Raw genomic sequence first — 20,676 nt, forward strand, 5'->3', positions numbered from 1 at the left:
TTGTAGTCCAAATAAGTAAATGCACTCTCTTGGGTATTTGCATGCTGGGTGAATTATACTTATTCGTATATGAGCTGGTAACCTGTCTCAAGCCACATGGCTGCCTTATGGGAAGCAACATGCCATGCCAATGTCTTTCATACAGGAGCAAGCTTACTGACATAAATTTCAGCCAAACCAAGCCCTTACATTGTCCTCCAGCAGGCTAGGCAAACAAATATTCACCTTAAGTGGCACAGCGGGGAAACCTTTGAGTAACAAGCAGAAGGTTGCCGGTTCGAATCCCCGCTGGTCCTATATCAGGCAGCAGCGATATAAGAAGATGCTGAAAGGCATCATCTCAGACTGCAAGGGAGGACGCAATGGTAACCCCCCTCCTGAATTCTACCAAAGAAAACCACAGGGCTCTGTGGGCGCCAGGAGTCAAAATTGACTTGGCAGCACACTTTACCCGTTGGAACTCCTATACTACTTCATGTTGCTGGGGTAGGAATCCTGGAGATATGTGGGGTATCTGCAGTAATGGACATCTAAGTTCCCCTGATATATTTGCTTGTTGCAAGAAATAAATTGGAAATGCAAGACAGATGTGGTTTGCAGCCTATCAATTCACAGAACACTAACTTGGGAAATGAAGCATGTATATTTCTTTAAAAACAAACAAACAATTGCAATGCAATTTAGCCCTACCTAAAGCAGGGGTAAGGCAGTATAAAATTATCCTAAGTCCACTGCCAATAGTCAGAAAGCGTGAGGCTCATTTAAGGTCTTAATTTTCTGTATTGACAAGGAGGAAGAAATCATGATGGGATGGAATACTTAGTAGTGAGTAAGGCTACTCAGGGTTTGATCTGTGTGCTTTCTTCCCCAATAACAGTTTGTTTATATATTTTTAATAATTTACTTTTTTGTAACAGTATTATATTTACATGAATGAAGAGACCAGGAAGCTGCCTTATGCCAAGTAGGACCATTGGTCCATCTAGCTTAGTATTTTCTACACAGACTGGCAGCGACTTCTCCAGGGTTGCAGGCAGGAGTCTCTCTCAGCTGTATCTTGGAGATGCCAGGGAGGGAGCTTGGAACCTTCTGCATGCAGGTGCTCTTCCCAGACCGGCCCCATCCCCTGACGGGAATATCTTACAGTGCTCACACATGTCTCCCATTCAAATGCAAACTAGGGCAGGCCCTGCTTAGCAAAGGGGACAAATCATGTTTGCTACCACAAGACCAATTCAAGTCAGAGTATGGTCCTCTTTATCTTCACAAGAAGCCTGTGAGGGAGATACGGCTGAGAGACGGATGGGCTGAGATCACACAGCAAGTTTCATGTCTAAGTGGCAGCTTGAACCAGGGTATGTGTTTGCTCCAACACACTCATTACTGCACCACACTAGCTCTCCCTAGCCCTGGGCAGTGCTGGTACTTAGTAAATTGTTGTTCAGTGATGTGTATCTAATGTGCACTTGGTGTGTTTTGGAAGGGCCAAGTGTAAATTGAAATCTCATTGCAATGACATCTCTGTAAAAAGTACCTTCTACAGCTAACCTTGCACCACTTGTAGGTACTTTGTTACAGAGAATAATGGAAGTACAGATAATTGGGGGGGGGCTCAAAATTAAAGTTGGGCTGTAAAAAAAATAACTAAATGGTTAGATGAATCAATTAAAATAACGTAAGCAGCTGAAAAGGTAGCCCTGGTTAATTGGAAGGCTTTCCCTTTTTTTTAATGGTAATCTGTTGCTTTTAATGCAAATGTAGAAAGGGGCAATGATGGGCACATTTTAAGAGGCACCCTCCATTTTCTCTCACAAAGAACAGATGATGGCCACTACACATGCATAATTCAGAAGCGACAACAGTATGCTGTTCAAAGCTATTGTTTTACCCAAACTGTAATTGATTTCATATAGGAGTTTGAGTCTACCAGCCAAATAAGATCTCGTTAAGCAGGTGTCAGCCCTAATTAAAAGCAACCAAAGACCAATTTCTACCCAGAATGGTACTGTGCAGAGGTTGTGTTTCTCTGTTGAACAAAGACGACATTTTGCTTTTTCTTCAGAAAAATATTTTTTAATTGACTGTTAGAACAGGATACAAGGTAAAATGAAGAAAAGACCAATTGGACACAAATGAACCACTGCATCCAGTTCCAAGGCATACACAATAGGGAAATAGTGGTCTACTGAGTCAGGTCATTGGTCCATCTACCTCAGTACTGTCTATTTTATTTTTATTATTTACTATATATGTATATGTTTATCTCCAGATACAGTTCTGGAGATAAATGTCCTTAAAACAGTGGTGCATATGCTGGTAACATCCACTGCAATGCACTTTACGTTGGGCTGCCTTTGTACACAGTTCAGAAACTGCAGTTAGTCCAGAATGCAGTGGACAGGTTGGTCTCCAGGGTTGCCCAAAGAGATCCTATTACACCCATTTTAAAAGAACGACACTGGCTGCCAATAGGTTTCCAGGCGAAATACAAGGTGCTGGTTATTACCTACAAAGCCCTAAATGGCTTGGGTCTGAGGTATTTAAGAGAGCGCTGCCTTCTTCATCAACTCCACCACCTGTTAAGATCACAGGGGGAGATCCGGTTGCGGTTGCTACCAGCTCGATTGGTGGCAACTCAAAACGAGGCCTTTTCCAGAGTTGCCCTGGGACTCTGGAACATGCTTTCTAACGGAGTTAGAGTTTTCCGTTCTCTGAATGTTTTTACGAAGGACCTACAAACATAGCTGTTTAGTCAGGCTTTTATTCCAGAGTTTTAAAGCTTTGGTTTTAGAGTTTTTATTGTCTTTTAAATTGCTTTAATTATGTTAATGTTTTAATAGTTTTATATTGTGAACCACCCAGGGACATTTTTGTATGAGGTGGTATATAAAAGTACTAAATAAATAATAAATAAGATAAATACTGCCCCAAACTCATGTCTCTGGTGGTTTACAATAAAACAGATTAAAAAGAAAGTTAAAACATTAAAACAATGATAAAGTCTATAAGATAATTCAAAATCTACTGTTGTCTACCCTGAGAGCAGCTCTTTAGGGCTTTAGACAGGAACTTTTCTCAGCCTTACCTGGAGATGCCAGGGGTGGAACCTGAGACCTTCTACGTGCCAAGCTGATGCTCTACTACTGAGGTATGGCTCCATCCTCTTGGCGTGCCCCCTTTCTAATTGTGTGGGCTGGTATTGTCTGAATCACCTCAAAGTGGTCCACTGGTCTACTAGTTTAGGACTCCCCATATTTGTCTCCCATTCTGCTTTTAACACTCAAGCATGCCCCAAAATTCTAACAATAATGGTATAGATCGTTGACACAAGACCTTTTGAATTAACAGGAGTAGTTGACCCTAGCCTCTTAAAACCAGTCAGTGGGTGTTATGCCAGTTGAGCAATAGCTGGGTCTATGTTAAGATGTCTGATTTGGTGCTGCAACTGAAACCAATCACTGTAATGGTTCTGAGGTACTCCAGCATCTGTGCTCGTATAAGAAGGTGATCAATAGCAATAAATAAATACATACAGATGATACAAACCCCCACCTTTTTCAAGCAGTCATGTTAACATACTTCATGGAATGAGGGTGGATGGCTAAGAAATTCAGCAAGGTGTAAGAGCCAAACTCATTATGTCTAGATTAAGTTGTTCTTAAGACTGGTCTGTTCTCAAAGATTCTGCCTATTCTCCAAATTATTATTATTAATTGTTTTATTTGTACATTTTATATCCTGCTCTTTCTCCAAGGAGCACAGAGCGGTGTACTACATACTTAGGTTTCTCCTCACAACAACCCTGTGAAGTAGGTTAGGCTGAGAGAGAAGTGACTGGCCCAGAGTCACCCAGCAAGTATCACTGAATGGGGACTTGAACTCGGATCTCCCTGATCCTAGTCCAGCATTCTAACCACTAAACCATGCTGGCTTCTGTATCATTTATCTGTACAATGCACCTGTACCTTTTATAAATAGGGATGCTGGTAATACGGGTCAGCTCTCTCCTCTTCCAGTCTCGGAAGACCACAGTGGAGAGTCCGTGTTTAATTTGGATCTTTCTCCAATGACTGTTTTTTCTATAGGTGGCATGGCATATAACAGCTGCTGCTTCTGCTCTGAATGAAAATCCCTCCCAGCAGCTACTGATCATGGAAACAATCCTCAGCTTTTCAAAGAAAGCATTTCTTGGTACTTTATCACCACCATCTCAGGAAGTCTGATGTGCCATCTCTGGCTGTGAAAGTTAATAGATGTTTCAGAGGAGAACAAACATCTGAAGGCTCTAGTTCCTGATCCCATCAGGCTGCCGCTGTGGCATCCCATTAACATCTCTCTTTCCAAGTGGCTGACATAATGAGGAAGTGGGTAAAAATAATGCTGCCCATTTAGGTTTTGGGCAAATGCAGACGACCCTTTTAAAACCACTTCCCAAAAGCCTTTGTAACTATTCAGCTTGCACAAAAGTGGCTTCTGCCAGAGCAATTGAAGCCCACAGGCGTGATGGGTGATGAATAAGCCCATAAGCCAGTAGCAAGGATAACAGTGACACAATTGCATATTGAGAGGAGAATGGGGTTAAATAATTCCCTTATCTCTCAGACTCTCAATAGTTATTTCCTCCAGCATGATCCTTCTGAGTGAAGTCTGATTTGTCTGGAGGAGATGGATTGGTTTGTCAGGTTGGGGTGCTCTGAAAATAAAGGATACCGTTTTCTGACCGGCTGGCAGGTATCATTTAAAAAACAAGACTGCAGAATTACCATAGGGCAAAGGGGTGGATTTCAGTTGCAGAGTGGATAGACACTGAATATGTGATATCAAGTGTTGAAAATGCAGTCTGGTTTGGGAGTGATTTTTCCATTCTTAAATGGAACTGTACGACAACAGTCTCCTGAAATCCCTCTTAGGTGATATCTGTCATGCATGCCTTTGGAGACTGGGAAGGCTGTTCCTGGAATCTCTGCACTCATGGAAGAGGCTATTCTCATGGGCTTGGTTGCCTGTGAGAACCACCGGGATCTGCACCGATCCCAGCGGTGCCAGACCCAGCACCACAGGCCAGCTCTTAGACAAGGTTAAGGGTGCAAACATGCCCTTAACCCTGGTTCCGGGATCGTGTGTCAGAGCGAGCTGCTTGCAGCTCACATGGACACAGAGACAGGTGCCTAGAGCACCTGTCCCCCTGGGCTAATCCCCCAAAGCACAGCACTTGGTGCACTGTGGGATTCACGGAGGCCGGGACAATAAGTCTGGTTCCCAACAGCACTGGTCATGTGAGCAGGCGGCTTGTGTGCTGCTTGGGCTTCAAAGGGTCTTCTGCGGGAAGATAGGTTTAACCCTGCCTCCCTCGCTCCTCCCCACGCACACAGGGTTATGTGAACAGCCCCTCAGAGATGGTTAAAATCAAGGCCCCAAAGTTTGCACCATGGCCATAGGCGGATTAAGGAATAGGCAGTGGAGGTGTCTGCCTATGGTGGCAAAATCTGAGGAGTGGCAAAGTTGCCGCTCCTCAAATTTCGCTGTGCCTCCCTGGGGGCAGTGGTAGCTGCAGGGAGGGGGGTGTCGTGAGGGGAAATCTCCCCCTTTTCCAATAAAAATCGTCGCTGCTGCAGTGGGATAGTGCACAGTGTTGGTGGCTGGCTGCAGGAAGGGTGGAGTGGCGTGATGACGGAAGAGTACCCCTTTTCTTTACCTTTTAAAGTGCCTTATAGATGACTCCTTCATGGTGGTGGCTGCCGCTGGCCCCTCCCCTCCAGTAACATTATCCCTCACAAAGGGGGCAGGCTAACCGCTTGGCTCCGAAGCTGAGCAAGTTCTCCTCTCCCCCTTATTTCAGGCTGCGTTTAATGCCTGAACAGCATTTATTTTGCTTTCTCTCTCTCCAGCGAGGGAGAGAAAGTGAAATAAATGCTGCTCAGGCAGCAAATGGTTGGCTGAAATGAGGAGGAGAGTTCACAAGGAGCCTGGAGCCATACCCCCTTTACTTGTGATGTAACATGCACAGGGGTGTGGCCTCGAGCTCCAGAGAGCCTCTGCGAGTTCTCCGGCCTCTCCCCCTCATTTCAGGCAGCCTTTTGCTGCCTGAAATGAGGGAGAGAGGAGAGCTTGCTCAGCTTTGGAGCCGAGCAGTGAGCCCTGCCCCCTTTGTGAGAGATAACTGCTGCTGGACACCACCACAGAGCAGTTATCTATATGGCACTTTAAAAAGGTAAAGAAAAGGGGGTACTCTTCCCTCCTCACCCCCTCACCCCTCCCTGCAGCCAGCCACCAACACTGTGCTCAATTCCATCGTGGCAGCAGTGATTTGTATAGGAAAAAGGGGGGATTTCCCTTCACACCCCTCCCCCTCCCTGTGGTGGCAAAATCCTCTTTGCCTCTAAGCGGCAAAGAGGTTAATCTGCCCCAACCATGGTTTGTGAATGTGTAAATAAGTATGTAAAACCAATGAGCTCTTCCATCCAAAGTCAGCCATGCTCAAATTCCGTTGAAACCAGTAGTACAAGTTAATGGTAACTAACATTGGCTGCTTTCTCAAAATCACCGTGATCCTGGTTAAAGAGTTAACCAGGATTGCTGAGGCAGGTTAAATGCAGTTTAATCACAGCAGTTTGACCAGGATTGCCACGGAAATCTGCATTCTCACAATCAGCTCCACTGGACTCAGGAATCCTGGTTAAACATTAACCAAGATCACTGTGATTTTGAGAACCCAGCCATAAATTACGATTTGACAGAATTAATTTTCTTTAGACTGGGCTGCAAACCATTTACTATTTACTTGATATCAAACAAAATGGTAGCCCTGGGGCTAGCATGAGTATCAATTCACATCATATTTCACATCAGCCTGGACTGAATGCGTAGTCAACAACGAGTACAAAAACCAGCCATGCTGATGGCAAGGTTTACTGTGCATTACACAGATGATATCATTTCTAGCATATTGGAAACTGTCAGGTGAAAGCCAAGCCCAAGCTGAAGTCATGGGAACTGGCCCTAGATTTCCTCTGTTCACAACAAACTAATGTAATGTAACAGCTAAAAGACTGAGCCATGAGTCAGGAAGATACTGGCTCACACCTGGTTGGTACTGATACTGGCTCACACCTCGTAAGTAGACCCCTGGCTGGGAGGCTTAAAAGCAGCCTCCTGGCTCGGGGGTCTCCCCAGTATACCCTGTGCGCTCGCACAGGGCATACTGGGGCTTCCGGGGGCTACACGGCCCCCGAGCTCTCCAGTCCCCGCCGGCTCCGTCTCGGAGCCGGCCATCATGTAGGTGGCCGATCCGGCCGCCCAGGGCTCCCTGCCCGCTCGTGAGCGGGGAGAGCAGGCTTAGCCCGCTCTTCCCACTCAGCGCCCTAAACCAGGTCTCACTGATCGTGAGACCTGGTCCCATGTATTATTTTAGGAGAGGGAACCATCTTATTTTCTCTTTGTAAACAATTTGAGAATTTTTTTCTTGAAAAGTGGTATATGATTATTAATAAAAATAGCTCACACCAGCCATCTTCTATACATATTTCTCTAAAGTGTAGCCATTGCTAATCCCATGTGTGGCACCTCTCGTGAGAGTTCACGAGCGAACTGCTGGCAGGGAGAGAGGAAAGCGGCAGTGCTGGCGGACAGGGAGAAAACAAAATGGTGATGGGCTGGAGAAAATGGTGGTGGGTGGGCGTGGGGGAGAAAATGGCAGTGGGCAGGCGGGGATAAAATGGCGGTAGGTGGGTAGAGAGGAGAAAATGGCAGCAGCGGTCAGTGAGGGGGTGGTGGAGAACAGTGGCAGCAGAGCCAGGGGTGGGTAGGCAGGTTAGGGTGGGATGGGGGAGAAAATGGTGGCAGGTGGGAGGGTGAGAAAGTAGTGGCGGGTGGGTGGGCGAGGAGAAAATGATGGCGGCGGGCGAGTGGCAGGCAGGGGGGGTAGGCGGGCAGGTGGGGAAGAAAATGGTGGTAGTTGACAGGGAAAGAAATTGGCAGGGGCAGGGGAAGCTAGAGGCACAGATGCTCTGCGCCCGGCCCAGCTAGCTGATTTTATTGTGCCCTTTGCCATATCCTTTTCTCTTGGCCTCATACCTACCTTACAGACTTTTAAGGATTGCAGCAAAGTAATATCCTTGTTTATGTGATATATCCATGGATATATATGTGTTGGAAGTGGGGAGCAGGACCATGTCCACTGTTCCCACCTCCATGTCTGGCGGCAACTCGGAAATGGGCCTTGTCTGTAGCCCCTTTCCTGAGCTCTGGAATGAACTCCCTAAAGCAGTTCATGATTCAACATCTCTACTCGCCTTTAAAAGAGCCTTTAAGACACATCTTTTTAGCCTGGCTTTTAGTTATCTGTGAATGTTTTAAATTGTTGTCTTAATGGTTTTTTTGGTGATGCTTTTATTGTATTTACTTTTGTGAAACGTTTGTTCTTTGTTGCAATTTCCTCTTTCTGTGTTGAAATTTATGCAATTAAAAAAAAGGTCTGGAGAGAAGTAATAAATAAATAAATGTGCTTACGAAGTTGCAAATGGAATATATGCATGTGCAAGTGATATGTATGTATGTTCCAAATATGCAACTGGGAACCCTACAACAAGCAGGCTTCCAAATCATGTGGAGAGAGACTAAAATCATACAAGTTATATATGTGCTTAGGTTCAGTTCACAGATTAAGATGAGCATGTGGTGGGTGGAGGGTGTTGCAATTTCACTCCCACCCCTTCACACATTCAAGCCAATGGATGATAGGTCCACAGTGGACAGAATATTCAGGAGTTTGCATGAGGCAAAGGAGGAGCACAGGCCCCTTGTTGCTCAAGATGGCCCTTCCTGACAACTTGCCTTTATCAGAGATCAGGAAATAATGTCTAAATATTGTAAAGTGGGCAGTTGAGTTGATTTCGACTCCTGGTGCCCACAGAGCCTTTTGGGGTTTTTTTTGGCAGAATACAGGAGGGGTTTACTATTGCCTCCTTCTGGCAGTATGAGATTATGCCTTTCAGCATCTTCCTATATCACTGCTGCCCGATATAGGTGTTTCTCATAGTCTGGGAAATATACCAGCAGGGATTCGAACTGGCAACCTTCTGCTTGTTAGTCAAGCATTTCCTTGCTGTGCCACTTAAGGTGGTCTAAATAGCATAGAGTATTGTTATTCCTTGCTGGTCTGATCATTCATTCATTCAATCAATCAATCAATTTCCATACCGCCCTTCCAAAAATGGCTCAGGGTGGTTTACACAGAGAAATAATAAATAAATAAGAAGGATCCCTGTCCCCAAAAGGCTCACAATCTAAAAAGAAACATAAGATAGACACCATCAACAGTCACTGGAGGTACTGTGCTGGGATGGATAGGGTCATTTACTCTCCCCCTGCTAAATAAAAAGAATCACCATGTTAAAAGGTGCGTCTTTGCCAAGTTAGCAGGGATTAGTCTCCTTTCTTGGGCCAGGGTTGGTTAGTGGCACATAGGCTGACTCTTACCTGACATCTTACAGATCTCAGGTTCAGAACCTGTTGAGTCTTGTCAAAGGGGGCGGTAAAAGAGAGGCATTGTTGTGATTAGAGTATTGGATCAGGACCATGAAGACTCGGATTCAAAGCCAGATAAAAAAGCTCAGCTAAAAAGCTCACTGATGACCTTGGGCCAGTTACTCTTTGCTTGTCTGCCTGCCTGCCTATCTATATGTTTGTCTGTCTGTGTGGGAATATTACATTAAAACACAATTATCTAAATGTTATAAGTGAATTAAAATAACTGATATTCCATTATTTGATGAATGTCTATTACTGTAAATTTAATTATCTCCTACTGTGAGAGGTGCCAAGCTGTTTGTAGAACATTTGTTATTCCCATATTGCCTCCTAAAGACAGTTTATCAGACAGTAGTGATAGTAGTTTATATATAGTATTGATATCATCAGTATCACCTAGCCTGGAATTCCAAGCATGTTCTGGCCTTTGCATTGGTTTCAAAGCAAAACTTCCAGCCGGACTCTGTGCCCCCTTCTCACGGCATGCCATCATTCTTCCACACTTCAACAATACCACTGTTTCATTTTAAATACCAAGCCACACAGTGCTAGGAGATCAGCGTCTCTTGGCTAAAGTGCTCGTTACTTTGAATATATCCAGCCACTTCCTTTTTCTGGAGATAGTGGCACTATAACATTTAACCCAGTCATAGGGAAAGAAGGCATGGAGAACAATGGCTGGTAATCCGTTCCTAAGAAGAGGAAGTGGCAGCATATACATACAAGCTTCAGTATTCATTTTCAGATTTTTGTATGTGCAGTGTGTGTATGGGCTAAACCTTGTACGTTGATCTAACAGCTTGTGGACTGGTGAAAAACGGTTTGATAATAAACCTGCGAAATGCATTCTTATCTTTTTCACCACAGTTTGTTTATGAGCTGGGCAAATTAGCTGTGTCACTGCTGGAGTCAGCATTGTGGTGTTAACAGTTAGTTATGGGCTTGCTTTTAATAATAGTCATGGGACAATTCTGATCCAGCGGTGAGTATTCTGGTTTAGGTGTCTTTTTCACTGAAAATCTAGCTGTGTCTAGATGGCAGCTGTTCCTATAAGTCGATTCAACACTGTAAGAAGGAGAAGAAACAGTAACTCACGAGGCAGCAGGGTGTGTGTGCAGCTTTTGCAAAAGGTATTCTCTTACTATTACAACAACATAAACATATTTATATACTACTTTTCAACAAAAGTTTCCAAAGCTCTTTTACAGAGAGATAGAGAATGAGAGAGAGAGAGAGAGAGAGAGAGAGAATGAACCAACAAACAAATGAACAAACAAACAAACAAACTGGCTCCCTGTCCCCAAAGTGCTCACAATCTAGAAAGAAACACAAGATAGACACCAGCAACAGTCACTGGAGGTACTGTGCTGGGGGTAGATAGGGCCAGTTACTCTCCCCCTGCTCAATAAAGAGAATCACATAGCTAGATAGAGATGGCTCCGTATCCCCAAAGGGCTCATAGTCTAAAAAGAAACATCAGACAGACACCAGCAATAGCCACTGAAGGGATGCTGTGCTGGGGCTGAATAGGGCCACTTGCTCTCTCCATGGTCAAAAAAGAAAATCACCATGTTAAAAAGGTGCCTCTTTGCCCATTTATCAGGGGCAAACTGGGCAAAGGGTTTGCCCAATTACATCTCCTCAGTTGGCTGCTTGGAGCAGTATTGATCAGCACTAGGATTGGCATAGCCTGTCTGTGGTTTTTGAGTGTTGGGCACGCTGCAGCAGCAGCACACAAAATCTGTTTGGAATAAGGATGTGCACAAACCAAGATTCATGCACAGGTTCGGCACAGAACTGGTTCGGACAAGCTCTGAACTGGTTCAGCACCACGGGGAGGGGAGCGCCAAGCGGGAGCTTTAAAAAAGAGCACAGGTCCATACGTGCTTTCCACTGCCCCATGCAGCTGCCTGCTGGGGCAGCACTGGTCCCAAGAACCCGTGTGAGATGCCAGCAAGCACATGGCATCTGTGAATGCACAGGCGCCCTTTGTGTGGTCAGCATGGTGTTGCTGACCACGCAAATGGTGCCTGTGCATGTACAGGCACTATGTGTGTGTTGGTGCTGCGTGTGGGTACTTGGGACCAGCGCTGCCTCAGTTCTCTTTTAAAAAGCTCTCCTCTTTTTTAAAAAGCTCCTGCTCACTGTGATGCCAAACCAGTGCACGGACCTCAGTTCATAAACATCCTTAGTTTGGAAATGCTGTTATAAGGGTTTACCTCCACCACAAACTTATATCAGTCTAAAAGTCATGGCTTCCCCCTCCTATCCCACCATGCCTCACTGCAGTTTAGAAAGAATGCTAATAATTCTCTATTAGAGATCCCTGGCCCTTTCCTCTCCACCTTCCACTCCAGCTATAGCTTCTGTGTGGTTTAATGACTTAAACCAATTGATATAGATAAGATATGTCTTGTGAGTCTAAATTACTTCTCTTGATCTAATTCACTGGGGAGCATCATATCTAATGCCTACATTTTTACACCTGTGATATTCACTCCTCAAAGCCTTAAAATATATATTTTTAAATAGGCAAGTCAGCCAGTAAAGGTTAACAATGCAGGAAGATCATGCCCAGAAAGTTCCTTTTCATAAAAATAAAGTAAAACCACTTCAAACATTACATAAGCAAATCAGAGTTTCTTACGATTTGCAACATCAGTAAAATACTTGACAGCTTTTCATGAGCAAAATTCCCCAGTTGTTTAAAATATAAAATTAAAATTCCATTCCGCAGTTGAAATTATAGCCAAAGACAAGTCCAGGTTGCTGGACAATTCCCCAAAACCTATGGTAGAATACTGTTTCCCCCTCTTGTGTTTGTTTTCCTAGACATGTTGCACTCTTAATAATAGGGAGAAAGGTGCTCTTAGCCATCTTTTCTATTGTTGACTGAGCATTACAGTCCTTACTGCATTCATTTTTTCAACAATTCCATGAAGCAAGTTTTTACATCCTCATTTTGAATCTGTGAAATGGAGGTTTATAGACAATCAAAGCAGGAGTGTAGCAAGGTTGGAGTAGGCCCTGGGACCAGTGAAGGTGAACCCCCTGCCTTCCTTTCAAACCCAGGGGTATAGCTAGGAGACAGGGGGCCTGTGTTTGCCCCTCTCCCCAGCGGCCCCTTGGAGTGAGGGAGATAATGAAGGAAATAGGGAGAGGTGGAGCGGGGGCCCGTCAGGAGCTGGGCCCCCCTGGGTTCTTTGAACCCACCTGCTCAATTATAGCAACACCCATGCCCCCCCATCTTTAATGTGCAGCAGCCAAGAATTGAGACCTCATAATTCCTCCTATGTTCTGGAGCCTCATGGCCAGGGCAGCACTGCATACTCCTGGTCCGGTAGAACACACCCTTCCTCCTTTCTTCATGACATGATTCACTTACTAGGTGCTCAGGCTCAACCCATCCCTCTCTCAGTCTGACTGATAGGCTGAGCGGCCAGAGAAATACTGTCTGATGCTCAATGACAGCATTTCCCTGGCTGCCTGACACTCCTCCTCCCTCCCCTCTCCTCTCCTCCCTGGAGAGCACTTATCTTGGCCTGAAGCCAAGACAAGTTCTGTGATCCGGGAGGCTGGTGTACCAGTGAGTCTGAGAGGCAGGAGAGAGAGCGCGAGCAAAGAGCAAGTTGTTGCACAGCCGGCAGGCCCACCCCACTCCCTCCTGAGCCCAGCAACATTTGTCCCTCCTGGTTCCATTGTAACTAGGCCTCCAAAAAGGAACCATATGATTGGCTGGTTTTGTTTTGTTTTTCAGTTTGGAAGTAACAATGCTCCTTTACACATCTGAGCGTGAAAAGATGCAATGCCCTGTTCTGGTCCTGCCATGGGAACTAGAGCCAAACAGGTGCTCACTGCTGCTGGTACTTCTGTACAATATATAAGAAGAAGCTCTGAGGCCCATTCACACGTAATGTTCAACACTTGTACAACAAGTGTGCAGTGTACATAGGTACAGTCATTCACATGTTTTGCTGAATGCAGATATAGCAGTACAGTACACTTCCTATTTGTACCATGCATTTGAGGAGCCTGTCCCCAGGTTCACTTTTTAACATGAAAGCAGGTACAGTAATTCACACAAACACATGTATGAGTGTACAGACATCTGCACACTCGTACAGCATAATGTCTGAATTGGGCTCGGACGACTAAGTATTGTATTTTATTGATGAATAATGTGATATTTTAATATTTCTACTTTTACAAAGCTGAAAGCTTAGAAATCATTTTAAACGAACAAAGGTTATTCTAAAAGCTAATCTTCTGCCAATTAACCCGTCTGCTTTTACTCATCAAATTACAGCTCCCAAACAAACAGTATATCATACCTTGTGATGGTTGACAGATATTGTACTGCCGAGGACACAGGCTACTGCCAAGATATAATTAACATTTTTACAGCCAAGGTTGAACCATGTGTAAATATTCCTGCACTCAGGATCAATGCCCACTTTCATATAGGAATCAGATACCACTGAGCTCTGCTCTCCTAAGGAATGATCTTAAAAAGTATGTGCAAACAATGTCTCCCAACAAAGACCCAATTCAGCAAGCATCTAAGAGTCTGGATTCACAGTCAACGTCAGGCTTTGACTTCGACCAAAAGGGTTTTTCCATTGGCAGGACTTTCCTCCTTGTTGCTCCGAAAAGAAGGGGCTTTGTTTTTACAGGTCACCACCTTGACAGCTGCACCCAGCTGTTATCTTTATTCCTTGAAAAACTCCCCTTAAAAGTCCCATGCAAACCCTTTCCCACCTTCTAGAAAGTCCCAGATGCAGTGTTTTCTGGCAGGGTTGAAAAGTGTAAGAGGTTCCCAAGTTATTGTTGAGCTGAGCTTGGCTTTAATAACACAGTCAACTAGATGGTCGCATTTTACTAAAGCATTAAGAACTGCTTCATTTACTGATCAGAAGGAAAATATGCTCCTTCACTTGCTGCTTCAGGTACAGTCACTGCCCTTGCCCCCTCAGATGGCTTCATGAGCAAATAGCAGCAGCGGAGTGTCATTTTTAATGTCTGCTCAAAGCACGGCAGCTTCCTAAGCAGATTGTGAACTGTCATATTTGGCACATAGATCAGGGAGCCCCCAAGTTCAGGGAACAGACTGAATATGTGCTTCAAACATGGCAGCTAGCTGATCTCTGCAAGCAAATCAGAGCAATTAATATAGAACTGCACGGTGCTGACAGTCTTGGTGACAGTAGTTTGCACTCTGCTCTCTTTTTCTCCTGTTTAACCACTTTTCTTTTAATTGTCGGATTAAGAGAGAGGGGAAGGGCATTATAGTCATATCTACACCATTAATAACATGTTTTTTAAAGCTCCAATACTGAACAAGGGAGAGAGATAGCATAAAACATCTGCCAAGAAGACCAATGGCAGAAATGTTGGTACTACTTTAGTAAGGTACACCCATTCATGTGAAGAGGAGAAAAAACACACCAGGTAGTGGGGTTCTTAATAACAGCAGAAGGAGGTGGGAGTATCTTATCTGATAATCAGTGTTGTTATTTAGAAGTTTGTCTCAGTGGGGCTCCTATAGAGCAAAGGTCAGTATCCTTTCAGAAGTGTGTCAAGTCTTCAGGGAAGCTCAAGGTGGGGTGCCACTTGAAAAGCTGGCCGGCCTGCCTCACTAGGCCTCTGCCTGCCTCACTCACTCCCTGCGTCAGCCGGGCCATGACACTGTCCCACCCCTATCACTGATCATGCTCCCAGCCGCTGGACTCACTGCCAGGCTGGAAGCCCCACACTGATCATCTTCTCTCTTTTTCATAGTAGTGTTCTCTGACTGAAGAATAGATAACTTGCTGGTGTTTGCTGAAGGACAGACAGACAGACCAGCTGGCATTAGGCTGTTCTCTGGCTGGTCTGTCTGTCTATATGAGTGAGCCCCTGGTGGTGCAGTGGTAAAACTGCCGCCCTGTAACCAGAAGGTTACAAGTTCGATCCTGACCAGGGGCTCAAGGTTGACTCCGCCTTCCATCCTTCCGAGGTCGGTAAAATGAGTACCCAGAATGTTGGGGGCAATATGCTAAATCATTGTAAACCGCTTAGAGAGCTCCGGCTATAGAGCGGTATATAAATGTAAGTGCTATTGCTATTGCTATATAAGAACAGCCCTGCTGGATCAGGCCCAAGACCCATTTAGTCCAGCATATTGTTTCACACAGTGGCCTACCAGATGCCTCTGGGAAATCCACAGGCAAGAGCTCAGGGCATGCCCTCTCTCCTGTTGTTGCTCCCTTGCAACTGGTATTGAGAGGCATCTTGCCTCTGAGGCTGGACGTGGCCTATAGCCCTCAGGCTAGTAGCCATTGATAGACAAGGAGGTGGTTCCCACGATCAGTGGGAGCTGCCTGCAGAGGGTTAGCGGTGAGAGAGGGCTTAGCCCACTCTCCCCGCACACGAGCAGGCAGTCTGCTCCGGGTGGCTGAAGCGGCCACCCACACGACTGCCAGCTCAGTTACAGAGCCAGCAGGGGCTGGGAGGATCGGGGGCTGCGCGGTCCCTGGAAGCTCCAGCATGCCCTGCACAAGCATGCAGGGCATGCTGGAGAGACCCCTGAGCTGGGAGGCTGCTTTTAAGCCTCCTGGTCAGGGGTCTACTCATGAGTTGCCACGGTGCGGAGCTGAGCCATGGCAACACACGATTTAAAAAACTAGGTTTGCGGAGCACTCGCTCCGCAAACCTGCTTTTAAGGCAGTGTTTAAGTGGGTAGTTTAGCAGGTTACCCGCTGAAGAACCACCAGGCTCGCAGGTAGTTTAGCAGGTTACCTGCTAATGGTAGTTTATCAGGTTACCCGCTGAAGAACCACCAGGCTCGCAGCTGAGCCCGGTGGTTCTCATGGCCTCCGCTAGCCCAGTATTCTCCCATCATGTGAATAGCCTCCATGAATTTATCTAAACCCCTCTTAAAGCCATCCAGGCTATTGGCTGTCACCACATCTTGTGTTCATAGTATAATTAGGTTAATTACGTGTTGCGTGAAAAAGGACGCCCTTTTGTCAGTCCTAAATTTCTTGGCAATTCTTTGGCAAACTTTTGTGCTTTGACTCCTCCATTTCAGGAGCGTACAGAGCACCAAAGTTAGTTCTGGAGGAGAAAGAGAGCATGCATGCAAAGAAGACCATCTGCTACAATGCCCACTGCCCGGACATCCAGGATCGGTGGCAGTGGTCTTTCTGGATTTGCTAGCTGGCTAGTGCTCTCTTGCACACATGCCTTCATTTTTTCAGGTGTGTTCAAAAGAGAGAGCCAGCTAGCCAGCCAGCCAGCCATGGAGACCTCTGTTGCCAACCCTGGATGCCTGCTGCAGCTGATGCCAGCTGGAGGAAGGCAGCAGACATTGTAGCGACTGGTCTTCCTAGCAGTCTGAGTGCCACTCAAAATCATTCTGTGTGCCACTTTTGGGATGTATGCCATAGGTTATCAAGGGTGGCTCCAGAGGTGTGGTAGGGGTGGCAAGCACTCCCCCCCCCCACACACAGAAAAGTGGCTGGCACCTGACCCCCATTTCTGTTTAAGAAATGAATGAATGTATGAATAAGTTTATTCATTCAGATTAGAATTTTATCATACAGTACACACCAACACAGTAGCTATTTAAGGTGGCATCTAGGAGATAGAGCCAGAAGTTAACTACTGGCAGAGGTTGACAGCAGCCGCACAAAATTTGGCAACATTATGAGTGATAGAAGATTTCTTATCTGCAAGAAGTGGTGCCGCATAAAATTCATCAGTTCAGCTAGGGAAATGTAATATCAGGGGACTAATAATATTATGCAGACTATCATTATAAAAAGAACAATATAACAGCATGTGGTGGACAGATTCAATCTCGCCTGAAACACAAGGGCAGATCCGACTGGCCAAAGGAATTTTTGGAAATTTCCCAAATAAAACTGTTGATGGTAAGGCATCGTATCTAGCTCTAGGAAACATTATGTGATGGCTAGGTATTTCAGAAATCTAATATGTGGGACACAACTTGCCCACCCATAAATGCACTTTGCCCCTTCTGTGCACCCTCCCATAAATTTTTTCCTGGTAGTTTATTGACCCCAGCTGTAGAGTATGGAGGTGGAGTCTGAAGGGCAGAGGGAAAGAGAAGGATGAAAGGCGAGAAATGAAATGCTGTAGTTTCATAATACAGTTCTCAAACCAACTCAAGGTGGTTTGTGTTTACAAGGGAAGCAGATACAAAAGGTGGCAGATCAGGGAAAGCTGTATGAACCATTGCACCTCATGTAATTTTGTTGCAGTTGATCATGGACATGGCCTTTGTCTGTGAGCTAACTCAGCAAAGAGGCACCTCGGGTAACCCCTGCTAAGAGAACAAGGACAAGGAGGCACCTTTTGAAGTGATGATTCTTCTCTTACATTTTGCAAGCAGGGGAGTAACTGTCCCTATGCAACCCCAGCACAGCATCACTCCAGTGCTTCTTGCTAGGCACTATCCAGACCTTTAGCCAAGCCCACCCTAAATCTTTCTCTGCTCCATTTTAAAAAACAACAACTAATAAGCATAAGTTCTCCAGGCCACTGTCTGGCCTCTCCTACCTTTTTCTGAAAAACAGTGGATATCTGGTATCTTTTCCTTTCTAGATTCATACTCTTTGATGAGAACAAGTTGTGCTTTCACGTGTCACATTTTTACTCCATGGTGGTAGAATCTGGCATAGATAAAATATGCCATCTGTATATCCTTAGTTATTTCTTTAAACTATTTCTTTCCTGACCTTCCAGTACACAGCTGCTTGGGGAGGCATGTAATAAAAACACAAGAAATAATACTAACAATAAAAAAGTAAATGATAATAATAAAACAGGCATTAAAAAATCAACAGCAAGATTAAATGTTAGACAGGACTAAAACTGATTAAAACTAGAAACCTAATTAAACCCAATATTACAATGCTAATTTTAAAAGGAGGGGTTTCAGATTCTTTTTCAAACTAATCAAGGAGGGAGACTGATGAATTGCCTCTGGGAGGGTGATCCAAAGATGAGGGGGCCACTACAGACAAGGCACTAAGGCTGTTCTCATGAGCAGCCTAACCCAGGTTAGGGCAGCCAAGCCTGGGTTAGGCTGCTCATGTGCAGCACCAGGATCCTTGCAGATCCTTGCAGACGGGCACTGCCTGCCCGTCTAACCCCACTTGGAAGCCCGGCCTCTAGCCAGGGTTAAGGGTGCGTGAGTGTGCTCTTAACCTGGTGGCCAGGATTGTGTGTGTGCTCAGGCTGCTTGCAGGCCAAGCAGACACAGAGACGGATGCCAGAGCACCCATCTGACGGGGGAATCTCCCAAGGCACCACGCTTGTAGCATGGTGCCTTGTGGGATATCCAGAGTCTGGGAAAACGAGTCCTGGCCTCTGTTGATCCACACTGCTCCACACTGCATGGACTGTATTGGCAGGCAGTGGACATCATTCACAATCGTCTGGGGAGAAGGTAAGCCAGATTGTGCCTTCCCCTCCTCCACTCTCCCCGCTATTCACACATGCCTGTGTGAATAGCCTTACTGTCTCTGATCTCCATCTACCGAATCTGTGTCAGTGGCAGTGCTAAGAGCAGGAATTGAGATGAGGACCTGAGCCCCCTGAGAGGTTCACATGGGTAAATGTGGCCTGACAGATACTCCAGTTCCAAGACATGTAGGTCTTTGAAGGTCAAGACCAGCGCTCTGAATCTGGGCCAAGGGTGTGGCAGCATTCTGAGTCAGTTGAAGCCATTTGTAGCTTCTGAACCCTCTTCAAAGGCAGCCCCACATGGATCTCATTGCAGTAATCTATTCAAGATGTAACCAGTGTCTGGGTAACAGAGGTCAGATCCAGAGGCCAGATAATGTTCCATTTGGAGTTGGTAAAAGCAGGCCTAGGCCTCTGGTACAGCATCAGGTTCAGGACCCCCAAGCTATGAACTTGGCATTTTAGTGACCCCACTAAGACCAGATTTACCCCAATGCTCAGATTACCAGCTTTACTGACTCAGAGCATCTGACTCATCTGAATAAAGTTTCAATTTCTTTGTCCCCCATCCAGCCTGGAACTGTCTCCCTGGTATCAGCAGATTTAAATTATAGGTATAGCTGGGTGTCATCAGCATATTGATAACACCTCAGCCCATGCTGGTAGTGGTGACATCTCCCAGCAGTTTCATGTATATGTTGACCAGCATGGGAGAGAGAACAGAGTCTTGTGGCAACCCACAGAGCAGTGGTCAAGGGTTGGAGCATGCATTCCTCAGCACCACCTTCTGGTAGGACTGGAGAGACTGTAAAATGGTGCCTCCAAGTCCCAGCCCTAAGGAGAGCAGGATACAATGGTCAATGTTATTGCAAGATGCTGAGAGGTCTAGGAGAATCAACAGGGACACACTTCCCCTATCTACAGGAGATTACCAAGGTTGTTTCTGTCCTATACCCAGACCAGAAACCAGACTGAAATGGATGGAAGTAATTGGTTTCATCCAAAACTGCCTGGAGCTGAGACACCACCATGCACTGTGACACTATGGGCTTGATCCAGCCAAAGGTTAGCAACGACAAATCCTGTGAATTGTTTTATGTAGGGAAATGGAACAGAAATCACCAGGTTGGCATACAGCATGGAAACACTCGTACTTTATCTTTTGCTCTTCGAAACATGAAAACTCACCTATTTATTCATATGCTGAATATTTTTGACTGAGATCAAATCTCTTTGGAATGCAACACACCCATTAGACATGTTCTCCAAGTTGGCACGAACCACAACATTCAGACTTGCCTGAAGGCGGTTAGTGTCCCTAAAATCTCACACACAGATTCACTAAAAATATTTGGTCTTCTTCTTGTCCAGTTATATAACATCATATGTAATAAGCTGAACAGGAAGTGGAAAGAAGGACAGGTCTCCTCTATATTAATAATTCCATAGGAAAAAGAATGTTGGGAAGTGTACTTTTAGCGTACGTACTTTAGTAGAGTCGCATAACTTTTGCCCTCATGGAGGAACGCAATCTGTTCCTGATGTGTGGGAGACTGGAAGTATATCTTCATCTGTACCTGAGGGTTAGAGGCCTGCTTTACAACCAGGGACAGAACAAGGTTGAAGTGGGTCCTGGGACAAGAAGTGAAGATGGGCCCGGGCCTCCTTGCCTTCTTC

This window comes from Hemicordylus capensis, chromosome 3 (genome assembly GCF_027244095.1).
Source record: "Hemicordylus capensis ecotype Gifberg chromosome 3, rHemCap1.1.pri, whole genome shotgun sequence".
Taxonomy (NCBI): Eukaryota; Metazoa; Chordata; class Lepidosauria; order Squamata; family Cordylidae; genus Hemicordylus; species Hemicordylus capensis.